The following is a 13,541-nucleotide window of genomic DNA, read 5'->3' as shown; positions in this document are numbered from 1 at the left end:
GGTGTCCTCCCAACCCCCCCCCCACACACACACAGATCCTTGTCAGAGGCCCTCCCAGGAGCCTAACTAGTTCCCAAACCTCTCAGTGCTGGAGTGGCTCACAGCTCAGTCCCTGGACCTCTTCCGCGGCTGTACTCATTCCTCGGTGAGCTCATTCAGTCCAGGCGGGACACCACTCATACCCAGTAACTCCCAATTCCACACGTGTGGATGCAAAGGCTTGACCAGCATCCCCTGGTGGCATCTCAAAGGTTAACTTGCCTAAAACTGAGCTCCCACTCTCCTGTCCCTTCCCTGCTTCTGCCCCAGTCTTGCCCATCTTCTTCCTTCCACCTGCCCAGCAAAAACTTTTGCATTAACCGTTGGTAAGAACTGTCCCCTCCATTCAAACCCACAGGTGAATGTTGAGCAAATCCTGTCAGTTCCATGTTTAAGTATGTGCGGCATCCAGCCGCCTCTCAGTACCTCTTACTACAGACAGCTCAGGTCCCGGCCACAAGCACATCGCCTCTGCGGTATTAAAACAATCCCCTAGGTGGTTCTTGGCCCCCAAAGTCTATTCTCAACACAAAAACGAGGGATCCCCTTGATGCGGAAGGCAGATGACTGCAGTTAGCTTCATACCCATCACTTTTCAAACAATCTGCACACTGCTCACCCCTCACTCTTGCTAAATCTCTTCTGATCTGGCTGTTTCTGTAACAAAGCCAGGCCTGCTCCGGCCTGGCCTCGGGCCTTTATGCCCACTACTCCCTACTCTCTCAGCTTAAAAACAACCCTCCCCCAGCACCCCATATCCAGGTGGCTCACTTCCTCACCTCCTTTAGGTCTCTGCCCAAATGTCACCTTCTCAGTGGCTTGCCTCAGTTTACCCTGTTTTCATTTCAAACACTCCCCTTCAGGTCCCGTCCTGCCTACTATTTTTTGGAGTAGTCAACTACCATTGATATGGTAATTTATACTTTACTTGTTTACTGACAGTCTCTCCATCGGGGTATAAGTCTCAGGAGGCAGGAACCCCTTGTCTGTTTTCTTCACTCCTCTCTGTATTCCCAGCACTACAACAGCACTTATACTTAGGTTTCTCAAAAAATATTTGTTGGATGAATAACACAAAAACTAAACAAAACAACTCACATATTTGCTTGCTGTAAAACCCAGACTGTCAAACTTTCAAACAAGTATTCAACATTCGGAAGGTGCCTCGTCCTAAGCTGGCTCTCCTTTACTTAGTCCTTTTCTCCTCCAAACGAACAGTCTAAACTCAAATACTACGGAGAACAAGCCTTATTTAAAAAAAAAAATCAACTGAGTAAATCTGAAGATCTAATTGGCTTTATGGACTGCTTCATGCATCAGGCAGCATCCCATCAACCAAGTAAAGGGGCGCCCCAAGGAGTCCTACAAAATGGGAGGTTTTAAGGGAAGGAGGGTGGGGCCTGAAAGTTGTAAGCAAGGGAAAAGATTGGAAAGACTGTTTCAGACATCTCTTCCCGTAAAGGGGAAGAGGAGAGGGTCTTACTCTGCCCCAAACCTCATCTTCCTTTAGGAGATAGACAAGACCCATGTGACAGAATACATCCCTGGTGCTTATCCAAAAATTCCTGACTAACCAGTTAAGGGGTATATTTCTGCAGGAGGTTGAAACTGCAGTCAGATTAGATAGGAAGCCCGGGTTTATATAGTCCTGGGGCCTTAACCTAAGTGGCACCATTCTGATCCTGCTGTTTTCTTACTAACATGCTCCACCTAAAAGAAGCAGTTACTTCTGCACTCCAGCCAATTATTGTCAAAGGGCCTTGGGTCACCAGACTTTCCAAGAGAAGGTAAGTAGCTGAAATTTTACACAATAAAAGCTTCTAATTAAAAATGCTGAAAAGAGGGGTGCCTGGGTGCCTCAGTTGGTTAAGAGTCTGACTCTTGATTTGGGCGCAAGTCATGGTCTCTCATGGTCCCCTCGAAGGGCTCGGTGCTAATAGCATAGAACCTACTTGGGATTCTCTGTCTCCCTTTCTCTCTGCCCCTCTCCTGTGCGCGCTCTCTCTCTTCCTCTTTCTTTCTCTCTCAAAAACTAAGAAATATTTAAAGATAAATAAAATTAAAAAAATAAAAATGCTGAAAGTAGACACAAAGTTCTGGTCAATGAAATCTACGGAAAAGCTGTTTGTCAGGACTCCTGAGAAGGCTCCTTAAAAGAAAGAGTGGGTTTGTCCTTAGGTTTTCCTCATTTCTGCCGTGTGTACCATGGATTAGATGGCTGGATCCCTGGTAGCCAGCTTAAGGCCACGACGTCTTAGGAAGATGGAGTTGCATCCTAGCTTGCTAGAGCAGAGAGAAAAGGCAGGCTGCATCCCTGGTGACCTTGGAGACACCAAGCCAACCTGGGATGCATAACTCTAGACTTCGCTCACAGCCATGTTGCTTGGGGCTTTCTGATATACACGGCCAAACATAATACAATTCTCATACAAGTGTCAAATGCGGTAGAGGGGTAGGAACTTCTGGCATGGCAGTATGAGCTATGCAGATCAGCTCCCCAGTGAAACTGGTGAAAATTATTTTATTTTAATTTTTTTATTTGGGGGAAGGGCAGAGACAAAGGGAGGGAGAGAATCCCAAGCAGGCTCCGTGCTATCAGCACCAGAGCCCGACGCAGGGCTTGATCTCATGAACTGTGAGATTACAACCTGAGCTGAAATCAAAAGTCGGACACTTAATCGAATGAGCCACCAGGTGCCCCTGAAAATTATTTTAAAGAAACCAAACAAACATGAAAAATAGCTGGAAATGATTCTAAAGGCATACAGCAAATGAAGAAACATTTAATTCAAGAAAACCTACTAGGGGCACCTGGGTGGCTCAGTCATTTAAGGGTCTGACTTCAGCTCATGTCATGATATCATGGTTCATGAGATGGAGACCTGTTGCGCATGAATTTAGCCTCAGTCCTTCCATCCTGACCCAGAGTTTACCTTTTGGGTCTTCACTTGAAAGACTACATAACTATCGTCAGGAGCAAGAGGAAAAAATAAACAGTAAAAGATAAGGGTTAATGGTCCCTGTTAATGGTTATTTCTGACACAGCTGGCATACTCTGTCCTTGAGATAATAACTGTTCCTTTGCGACCCTTCTACAACCCTACACTTTGCCTTCAGGATGACAAATGTTGTCCTACACACCAGGACAAGGTGCTCTATCACTTTGTAGTCGTTTTACAACAACCGCTCAATTCTGCTTCTGTACTGCCCACGTGCCTGCTTGCTCATTATAAAAAGCCCTAAGACCTTGGACTCGGGGTCGCACATTTAGAGTTCCGTGTTAACTCTGTGCCGTCCTGGCCGGTAATAAAGACTCCCTGAATTCGGCTTCAGGGGTCTCGGTGGGTCTCTGTGTCTCTTGGCATAAGAGCCCCACAGCAGATTCTGTGCTGGCAGCTCAGAGCCTGGAGCCTGCTTCGGATTCTGTGTCTCCCCCTCTCTCTCCTAGAAATAAATAAAAATATTAAAAAAAAAATGTTTTGAAAACCTACTAATATTTGGTAAGAACACCAAGAGTCTGTGCTGGGTTGTTGTTGTTGTTGTTGTTTTTAAGTCTATTTATTTATTTTGAGAGAGACAGTGGGGAGAGGAGCAAGGGAAAGAGAATCCTAAGCAGGCTCCAAGCTCAGCACAAAGCCTGATGCAGGCTCAATCCCAGGAACTGTGAGTTCATGACCTGAGTGGAGATCAAGAGTCAGATGCTTAGCCCCTTAATCGACTGAGCCACCCAGGTGCCCCCAGTCTGTGCCGTGTGAATCAACACCTCACTTCCTCCCCTCTCCCAACTCAAAGAGGTAGAAACTCCACTTGACTGGTGCAGCCAAGAACATAGGGATCCCTCTGCACCCCACTACCAGGCAGTAGGCTTTCTTCGAAGGAGGGGCAAGGCGTCAGCACTTCTTACCCCATCCATCTAATCCTGATGATGGGGCTAAGCTGTAGGCTAACGCAGCCCAGAGGTGGAGGTCCCCTTCTTCCATCTAGTCCCCACTAGTAGTACAAAGGCTCTACCTTGAGCATGGAGCACCCAGAATATTGGGCCTCAACTGCCCTTGCCCTGGTTCATGACATCGTGGTTCCGACCCGAGAGCGGAAGTCTAAGCAGAACGCAGGTCGCCCCGTGCCTCTGGCGAATTCCCTTCTCCACACATTCAGCTCTAAAAGAGCGAGAGTCAGAGAGAGGTGTGACATTGTCCCCATCCCCAGCTCAAGCCTTGTATGCCTGGGTGAAAGGCAACTGGGAGGAGGCTGGTGGATCAACCGGACATATAGAGAAAACTGTAGGCTGGCCAGTTTGCTGGAGTGTCCTGGGAAAGGAAACCGCAGGGAGAGCAGGACTGAGGTCAGAACAAATCTCAAAGCACTGAGCTCAGGAACACCCCCTCAAAGGAGCCTGAATGTGAATGGACCCAGCTGTGGAGCAATGTATGCCCCCGGCATTATTGAAACACTAGATCAGCCAGCAATTAGCGGGGCTTAATAGCTACGTGTGGTCGGGAAGAACCACAAAGACAAAATAATTGTTATTACAAGGTGACTGACAGCATACAGAAGGCTGTGCCTCTTGAGAAACAACAACAGAGGTTCCACACCGCCAGGGTGACCGGTCTGGCTCTTGATTTCAGCTCAGGTCATGACCTCATGGTCACTGAGATTGAGGCCTACATCAGCCGGAGCCTGCTTGGGATTCTCTCCACTCCCCTCTCAAAATAAATAAGAAAACAGTAAAAAAAAAAAAAAATAGTCACCACTAAAATAATCCAGTGAGTTACTAAATAATAAAAAAGCAAGCCCTTGGGTGGGGTGGTAAGGAAGTAGCAGTACCCAAAACTGTGTAAAATGTCTAGTTTCTAACAAAAAATCGTGAGACATGCAAAGAAAGAGAAGAATATGACCCATACACCAGGGGAAAAAGCAGCCAATAGAAACTGCCTATAATTGCAACCAGATGTAGGATTTAATATACAAAGACAGAAACCATTAAAACCATTTTAAAGAAATAAAGTGATGATGACAATGTCACATCCAACAGAGAATATCAATGAGACAGAAATTGTAAAAAAGAACCAAATGGAAATTCTGCAGTTGCAAAGTATAGTAACTGAAAAGAAAATTTACTAGTTGAGTTCAACAGTAGATCTGAACTGAAAGAATTAGCCAAAACAAGAAGAGAGATCCAGAGGTAATACAATCTAAGAACAGAGAGGGAAAAAAAGAATGCAAAAAAAGTAATAGAGCCTCATGAAACTGTAACCCACAAGGTTAATGAGGTTGAAACTAGCAGAAAGTTTAACTCAGAGAACTCTTTCCCCCTAATCACCTATTGTGTCTTTTCAGACCCCACTATCAAATCCACTAGTTGTCTCTGAGCCTGGGCTCATGGTCAACTGATATGGTCCCAGCCTAGAACAAGCAAGGCCCTGCCCTTCCTTACCCAAGATAACAAGCCAAGACCCCATCCAGATTACACACAGCTCTAGGAGCATGCCCACACCCCATCTCCGTGTCCTAAGATATAAATAAGATAACCTCTTGACATCAGCACTGAATATTAAGTCTTCCTGTAAAGTGAAAATGGGATATACGTTATATGTATGTTTGCTCAGTGCGCACACTCCATTGTTCTTCATGATTAGTCATAAGTTTCCCGGCCTTATTCATCAATATGTATGCAATCTCAACCCCTATGATTATAAAAAACTTGATCTCTTCTCTTTTAGGCAGGCGGATTTGAGGCTTGCCCTCCCATCTCCTCATTTGTCTGCCTCTCAAATAAACCCTTTCCTTGCTGCAAACCTAATGTCTTGGCGATTGGCTTTGCCATGCATTGGGCAGATGGACTTGGATTCGGTTACACTGGGACACCACTACCCACACCAACTTAGACTAAAAACTTCCCCAAATCTAATGAAAAACTAATAATAATCATCATAATAATAATAGCCTACACATCCAGAAAGTTCCATGAATTTTAGATTCAAAAACACAAATGGATAAAAATAAAAGAATGGAGAAAGATACATCTGACAAACAGCAACCACAAGAACTCTGATGTGGTTATGCTAATATCAAACAAAACAGGCTTTAAAACAATGTTACCAGAAATAAAGAGGTACATATTATAATGATAAAAGTCACTCCACCAGGAAAATGTAAAAATTATAAACATACATGTCTAATAACAGAACACAAAATGTGTTCCCAGACAAAAATAACTGACCGAAATGAAAAGAAAAAAAGACAATTTAGGGGCACCTGGGTGGCTCAGTCAGTAAGTGTCCGACTCTTGACTTCTCCTCAGGTCATGATCTCATGGTTCGTGAGTTCGAGCCCCGCATTGGGCTCCGCGTTTGACAGTGCAGAGCCTGCTTGGGATTATCCCTCTCTCCCACTCTCTGCCCCTCCCTGCTTATGTTCTCTCTCTCTCTCTTTCTCTCTCTCAAAATAAATAAATAAATTTAAAATCAATTTAAAAAAATAAATAAAATTAAAAAAAACCAATTCACCAGTGACAGTTGGAGACTTCAATACTCACTTTCAAAAATGAACAAAATTGCAGAATATCAACAAGGAAACATGTGATATTGTGATTTATAAGAAATACATGTTTGGTGTCCTAAAGCCCTTGAAATTTCTTAAGTGATGGGAGATTTAAAGTCTCTTTCATACCCCGCCCAATGCAATTCTTCCATGGCTGTTCCTGAGTTACACCCTTTTATAATACACAATGTAAGTAAGTTCTTCTCTCAGGTCTGTGAGCCACTCTAGCCAATTAACTGAACCCAAGGAGGGGCTTGTTCCAACCTCCATCCTACAGCTGGTCAGTCAGAAGCACAGGTAACTACCTGGACTTGCAACTGGTACCTGAAGTGGGGAGGCAGGTCTTCAGAGCTCAGTCTTATAGACCTGAGCTCTTAACCTATGGATCGGATGCTATCTCCAGAAAGCTAATTAAGTTAAGTTGTAGGACACCCAGCAATTCTTGGTGTGGGGGAAAAGACCCACACGTTGGAACTGGTATCAGAATCACAAATCAGAAGACCAGAACAACCCTATAAACCAAACAGACCTGATATGTACAGAACCCTCCACCCAATAACAGCAAATATACCTCTTTTCAAGTGCACATGGAACATTTTCCAGGATATACCATATGTTAGGCCATAAAATAAACCTCAATGAATTTTTAAAAAATGGAAATAATGCAGAGTCTGTTCCTCACTCATAATAGAATTTTTAAAAAATCAGTAACAGAAAGAAATCTGGGAAACTCAAAAATAGTGGAAATTAAACAATACACTTCAAATAACCAATGAGTCAAAGAAGATACCAGAAGGAGATTAGGAAATACTTTGAGACGAATGAAAATAAAGACACAACAGGGGCGCCTGGGTGGCTTAGTTGGTTAAGCGTCCGACTTTCGCTTAGGTCATGATCTCGCGGTTCGTGGGTTCGAGCCCCGCGTCGGGCTCCGTGCTGACTGCCGGCTCAGAGCCTGGAGCCTGTTTCAGTCTGTGACTCCCTCTCTCTCTGACCCTCCCCTGCTCACGCTGTCTCTCTCTCTGTCTCCTAGAAATAAATAAAACATTTAAAAATAAATAAATAAATAAAGACACAACATACCAAAATGTACGAGATGCAGCTAAAGCAATGCTGAGAGGGAAAGTTACAGTTGTCAATGTCTGTATTAAGAAAGATTTCAAATCAATAACCTAACCTTCTGCCTAAGACACTGGGAAAAAAGACAACTAAACTAAACTAAACCTAAAGAAGCAGAAGAAAATCAGATTAGTATCCTAGTACTACTGTAACAAAATACCACAAATTGAGTACTGGAACGTTATTCTCTCATAGTTGTGGAGGCTGGGAATCAAAGACTGTCCTTTTGGGGGCTCTGAGGTGAATCTGTTCCATGCCTCTCTCCTGCTTTCTGGTGGTTACTGGCAATCCTTAGCACTTCTTGCATCACTCCAATCTCTGTGTGTGTAATCGGGAGCTTTCTCTTCTCTGGGTCTTCATATGGTATTCTTATAAGAAGAGCAGTTATTGGATTTAAGGTCCAAAGAATCCTATACATCTCCATCTGAATGTAACTAATTATACCTGCAAAGACCCTATTTCCACATAAGACAATATTCACAGGTATGAGGCTTCACCCTATCTTTTGGGGGCACAATTCAACCCACAACACAAGAAAATAATAAAGATTAGAGAAAAAAATTAATAAAATAGAGGCTAGAAAAATACAGAAAACTGCTGAAACCAAAAGCTGATTCATTGAAAAGATCAATAGAATTGGTAACCTTTAGCTAGAATGACCAAGGAAACAAAGACTCCAAGTATTAGAATGAGAAATCAAAAAAGAGGGGTTATTATCACTGATCTTACAGAAATAAGGATTATATTAGATACAATTAGAAACAACTGTATGCCAACAAATTAGAGAACTTGGATGAAATTGGCCAATTCTAAAAAGACAAACTGCCAAAACTGACTTAAGAAGAAACAGACAATCTGAATCAACTGTTAATAAGATGCTGAATTAATAACCGGAAAGCTTTCCAAGAAAAAAAGCCCAAGCTCAGACAGCTTCAACACTGAATTCCATCAAAGATTAGTGAAGGAGAATTAATACAAAATTTTAATAAAGTCTTCCAAAAAAACAGAAGACAGGGGAATGCATCTCAACTCATTCTATGTATAAGGCCAGCATTACCTGGATACCAAAACTAGACAAAGACATCACAAGAAAACTACAAACCAGTATCTCATGTGAATATGGACACAAAGACTCCCCAACAATATAGTAAGAAACCATATCCAACAACATATAAAAAACATTACATGCCGTGACCAGGTGGAATCTGTTCAGGAATGCAAGTCTGGTTTAACGCCCAAAATCAATTAATGGAATACACCACACGGACAGAATAAAAACCAAAGACACATTGTTAATTCAACAGACACAGTGAAACCATTTGACAAAATCCAAAACCCTTTCATGATAAAAACACTCAACAAACTAGGAATTGGAGGAAACTTCCTCCACCCGATAAAGGGTATCTTGAAAAACTGAAAGCTAACAGTACTTAATGGTGAAAGACTGGAAGCTTTTCCTCTAAGATCAGAAATAAGACAAAGACTCCATTTATATGAAATCTTCACAATAGGCAAATCTAAAGATATAGGAAGTAGATTAGGGGTTGCTTAGGCAAAGGGATCATAGATGAAGGGTGCCGGCTCTGTTTCTGAGGTACTGAAAATATTACAAAATTGTTGTGATAACTGCATATATCTGTGAATCTTATCTCAATAAAGCTGTTTTTTAATTTTTTTTAACATCTAGGGGCACCTGGGTGGCTCAGTCGGGTAAGCGTCCAACTTCGGCTCAGGTCATGATCTTGTAGTTTGTGGGTTCGAGCTCCGCGTCGGGCTCTGTGCTGACAGCTCAGAGCCTGGAGCCTATTTCGGATTCTGTGTCTCCTTCTCTCTCTCTGCCCCTCCACTGCTCATGCTCTTTCTCTCTCATGCTCTGTCTCTTAAAAAATAATTTTTGTAATGCTTATTTATTTTTGAGAGAGAGGAAAAGCACACACACACGAGCATGCAGGCACACTGTTGCTGTCAGTGTAGAGCCCAAAGTGGGGGCTTGATCTCACTACCTAGAGATCGTGACCTGACGCGAATCAAGAGTGGACCACTTAACGCTTAACCGAGCCACCCAAGGCACCCCTGAGCTGTTTTGTTTTTCTTAATGCAGTCAGAGAGACCATTAAAATAAGAATAATAAAGGAAAAATCTTAAAGCAAATAGGAGAGTGGAAAGCTGTAAATGAAGACAATTCTTTCTGGAAGACTGAGGAAGGAGAAGGGAGACATAGTACAAGAGCTAATGGGAGACACAAGGTAATGGGAGAGATTTTTAAATGAAGGCAAACGTCATGCATTTATAAACCAAGGGGAGAAGTCTGCACAAAGAGGAAAAGACGGGGTGAGAAAAGACATGACCACTAAGACATGACCAAAACAGGTAGAGAAGAAGGGGTAGGGGTCACGGGCACTGAGGCCGGGGAGATGACCTTGAAAAGAAAGCAAGCCTATCCTGAGACTAGATGAGGAAGTGGAAATAGGTTGTAGATCTAAATAAAATTCTGGAAGAAGATGCACTGAGGGAAGCAGAAAGTTGGAGAAAACCATACACATGGCACCCAGTTTTCTTGAAGTCAGCACGGAGGCCGTCTGTTGACAATAAGGAAGGCAGGGAAAAGCAAGCAGGGAAGGCTTGACCGAGTCACAAGAAGTTGACACAGAACAAGTGAAAAACAGGCACAGACGGGATGAGGGACAAGAAACCGCAGGCAGCACGGAGGGCAGGTTGCCTGAATTTCCCAGCAGTTCTGTCCCCGGGGAGTGGCAGCAGGGTCCTGGGACGGGGGAGGGAGGGCCTGGGTGGAAATGTCAGCCTACACCAAGTGGCCCTCCAGGATACGGGAGGCCACATACAATTTAACGATAATAACAACAGCTTCCGTGATGGGCAGATTATAAAGCCTGTTAAAAACAAAACAACAAAACACAAGAACATCACTGAGTTTAGACAAAGAAAACACACACACACACACACACACACACACAGAAAAGACTGACTGAGCCAACTGGACTGAAACAGCCCTAAGACGTTCACGCTGGTTATCTTTCAGAGACAAGGTTGTATGTATTTCTAAAAATTAAGAGCTTGATGCAGCGCAAGCAAGCGATGAAGAAAGTTTACAAATATGCTAACAGCTGTCCTAAGAGTAAGAAGAACAAAAGTAAATTTTCCCCGGGGCACCTGGGTGGCTCAGTCAGCAGGGCGTCCAACTTGGGCTCAGGTCATGATCACACGGTTCGTGGGTTCGAGCCCCGCATCGGGCTCTGTGTTGACAGCCAGCTCAGAGCCTGGAGCCTGCTTCTGATTCCGTGTCTCCCTCTCTCTCTACCCTCCCCTGCTCATGCTGCCTCTCTCTCTCTCTCTCAGAAATAAATAAAATATTTAAAACTTTAAAAATAAAAAAGTAAAATTTCCCCTCTCGGTCTGTTTTGCCAAATTTCAGTTACAGAATTAAATTACGTTTAGAACGGTCATTTTGAGTTTCTGTGGGAATGGAGGCTTCGGCAGAACTGCTGCATTCTGAACCCACAGGTTTCAAACCACTGGTGCTTTTCAATCTTATTTGCCGTGTTGGTTACATCACAATAAAGAGTCACTCTCTGCTTTGCCCTCTACTTTATCTCATCGACCTTTGATCTGCTTAGATTTTTTTCCTTTAACTTAGTGAAAAGAAAAAAAAAGTCAGACATTCAAGAATTCCACTGGGGAAGGATTTCTAATCGCCCTGATGCAATAATACTGCGCACGCCTGAGCATGCACACTTCCCTGCTACCTGTGCGCTGGCGTCGGCGGACAGCAATGGGCCTGGGCCATCTCCATCCTTGCAGTGAAGATGTACGTCAGATAAAGAAGCACTTAAAATCCAATTCTCTCCCCCCAGCTCTTTTTTTTTTAAATGTTTATTTATTTATTTAGAGAGAGAGACTCTCAAGCAGGCTCACGACTTTAGGATCATGACCTGAGCTGAAATCAAGAGCTGGATGCTTAACTGACTGAGCCACCCAGGCGCCCCTCTCCCACCGTGGTTTACTCCCAGTTAACTCGTGTAGTCCAGTTAACAGGACTACCATTTGCCTGTGACGCTGTGGACACTGAGGAGTGCAAAAAACCTCCACTGTCTCCTGACATGACAGCTCCCCAGGGAACGGGACTCGCAGTTCTTCGGCAGGGCTTCGGCCACCTTGGATCTGGGTGGGATGACCTCAGGAAAGGCCAATCACTCTTGCCTCTTGCCTGTGAGTGCCTCTGCTATGGCACCTGTGACTGTCAGCCCTAAGAACAGGGGCTGACCTCTACCCATCTTTGTCCCGCGATGCACTTCTATTATGCCTTGGCCCAGCATCAGAGAAAAAGAAGATGCTTCATGTTTGTAAAGTGAAGGCTGAATGACCCAGCTCATGGACCACATCCCTTTCAGGGTTATTGCTGCCCCCAATGTGTTGGGGTTGGGGGTAGAGAAAATCTTGCTATAACTCCCTCATTCAAGAACAACTGTGGTGCACCTATTATTATAGCTATGGAGAGGTTTTTTTTTCTCTTGAGAGAGAGAAAGAACACATAAGTAGGGGAGAGGAGCAGAGGGAGAGAGAGAATCTTGAGCAGTCTTCATGCTGAACGAAGAGCCCCACACAGGGCTCTATCCCATGACCCTAGAACCATGACCTGAGCTGAAATTAAGAATGATACACTCAACCAACTGAGCCACCCAGGCGCCCCCTGGAGATTTTTTAAGAGATATGAACCTGGTCCCTACTTTCAAGAAGCACAGATTTGAGAGAGAAAAAAAAAGCTATACTTAGGTAAGTATAAATAATCATACCAGATGGAATGACCAGGTGTCAAGGAAGTTTGAAAGAAAATACATACCCAAGAAAGTCAAAGCAGGCTGGCTAGGACTCAATTCCAGATCTGCCTCTTACTGGGTGTAGAACCTTGAACAAGAAGAGAGAGGACCTTCACCTCTCTCTGCCTCAGTTCCCCCACTGTAAAGATGATGAACTCTGACCTCATATTATACTATTTCCTCTCCTTCTCTCTGTTCCAACCACTCTGGTGTTCTTTTACTGTTCCTCCCATATTCAGGTCAGTCCTGACTTAAGACATTGACACCTTCTGGTTCCTCGACCTAGAACACTTCCCCCAAATCTGAACCATTCAGGTCTCTAATCATACAACCTCCTCAGAGATAATTCCCTGATAACCTGCCTTAAATAGGATCTCTCCTCCCATGTCATTCCTAATGCCCATACTTGGATTTATTTACTGCATGACACTTAACGGTACCAGAAATCACACTATTTGTCTACAATTTTTTATTTCTGCATCCCCCACTAGACCATAAGTTCCTTGACGGCAGGATTTGAGGCTTAACTGGATCCCCAGTGCCTAGAATGGCTAGCCCGGACTAAATACTAAAAAGAAAAAAAATTGTTAGGGGCATCTGGGTGGGGCAGGAGGTTAAGCATCTGACTTTGGTTCAGGTTATGATCTTAGTGTTCATGAGTTCGAGCCCCACATCTGGTGAGCTCAATCATACCAGTGCTTCAGGCAAAGCGCTGACAGTGTGGAGCCTGCATGGGATTCTCTCTCTCTCTCCCTTGCTCACTTGCAACCTCTCTCTCTCAGATTAAAAAAAAGAAAAAAGAAAAAGTTAAAAGTTAAGTAAATGGTGATAACAAGGAAAAAATACCTACATCAAAGATTTTGTGAGGATTAAATAAGACAGTGCACACAGAATATAAAGTGCTTAATACAGTGCCTAGCAAGTAGTAAGTTTAGTAACATCAGCTAATACTATTATCTAAGGAATCCAGAAGAGGGTGAGGTCAACACAGGGAGAAGCAGTTACTAA

The sequence above is a fragment of the Crocuta crocuta genome, unplaced genomic scaffold, assembly GCF_008692635.1.
Source record: "Crocuta crocuta isolate KB4526 unplaced genomic scaffold, BGI_CrCroc_1.0 scaffold190, whole genome shotgun sequence".
NCBI lineage: Eukaryota > Metazoa > Chordata > Mammalia > Carnivora > Hyaenidae > Crocuta > Crocuta crocuta.
The sequence above is the reverse complement of the archived record's forward strand: the minus strand, read 5'-3'. Positions refer to the sequence as shown.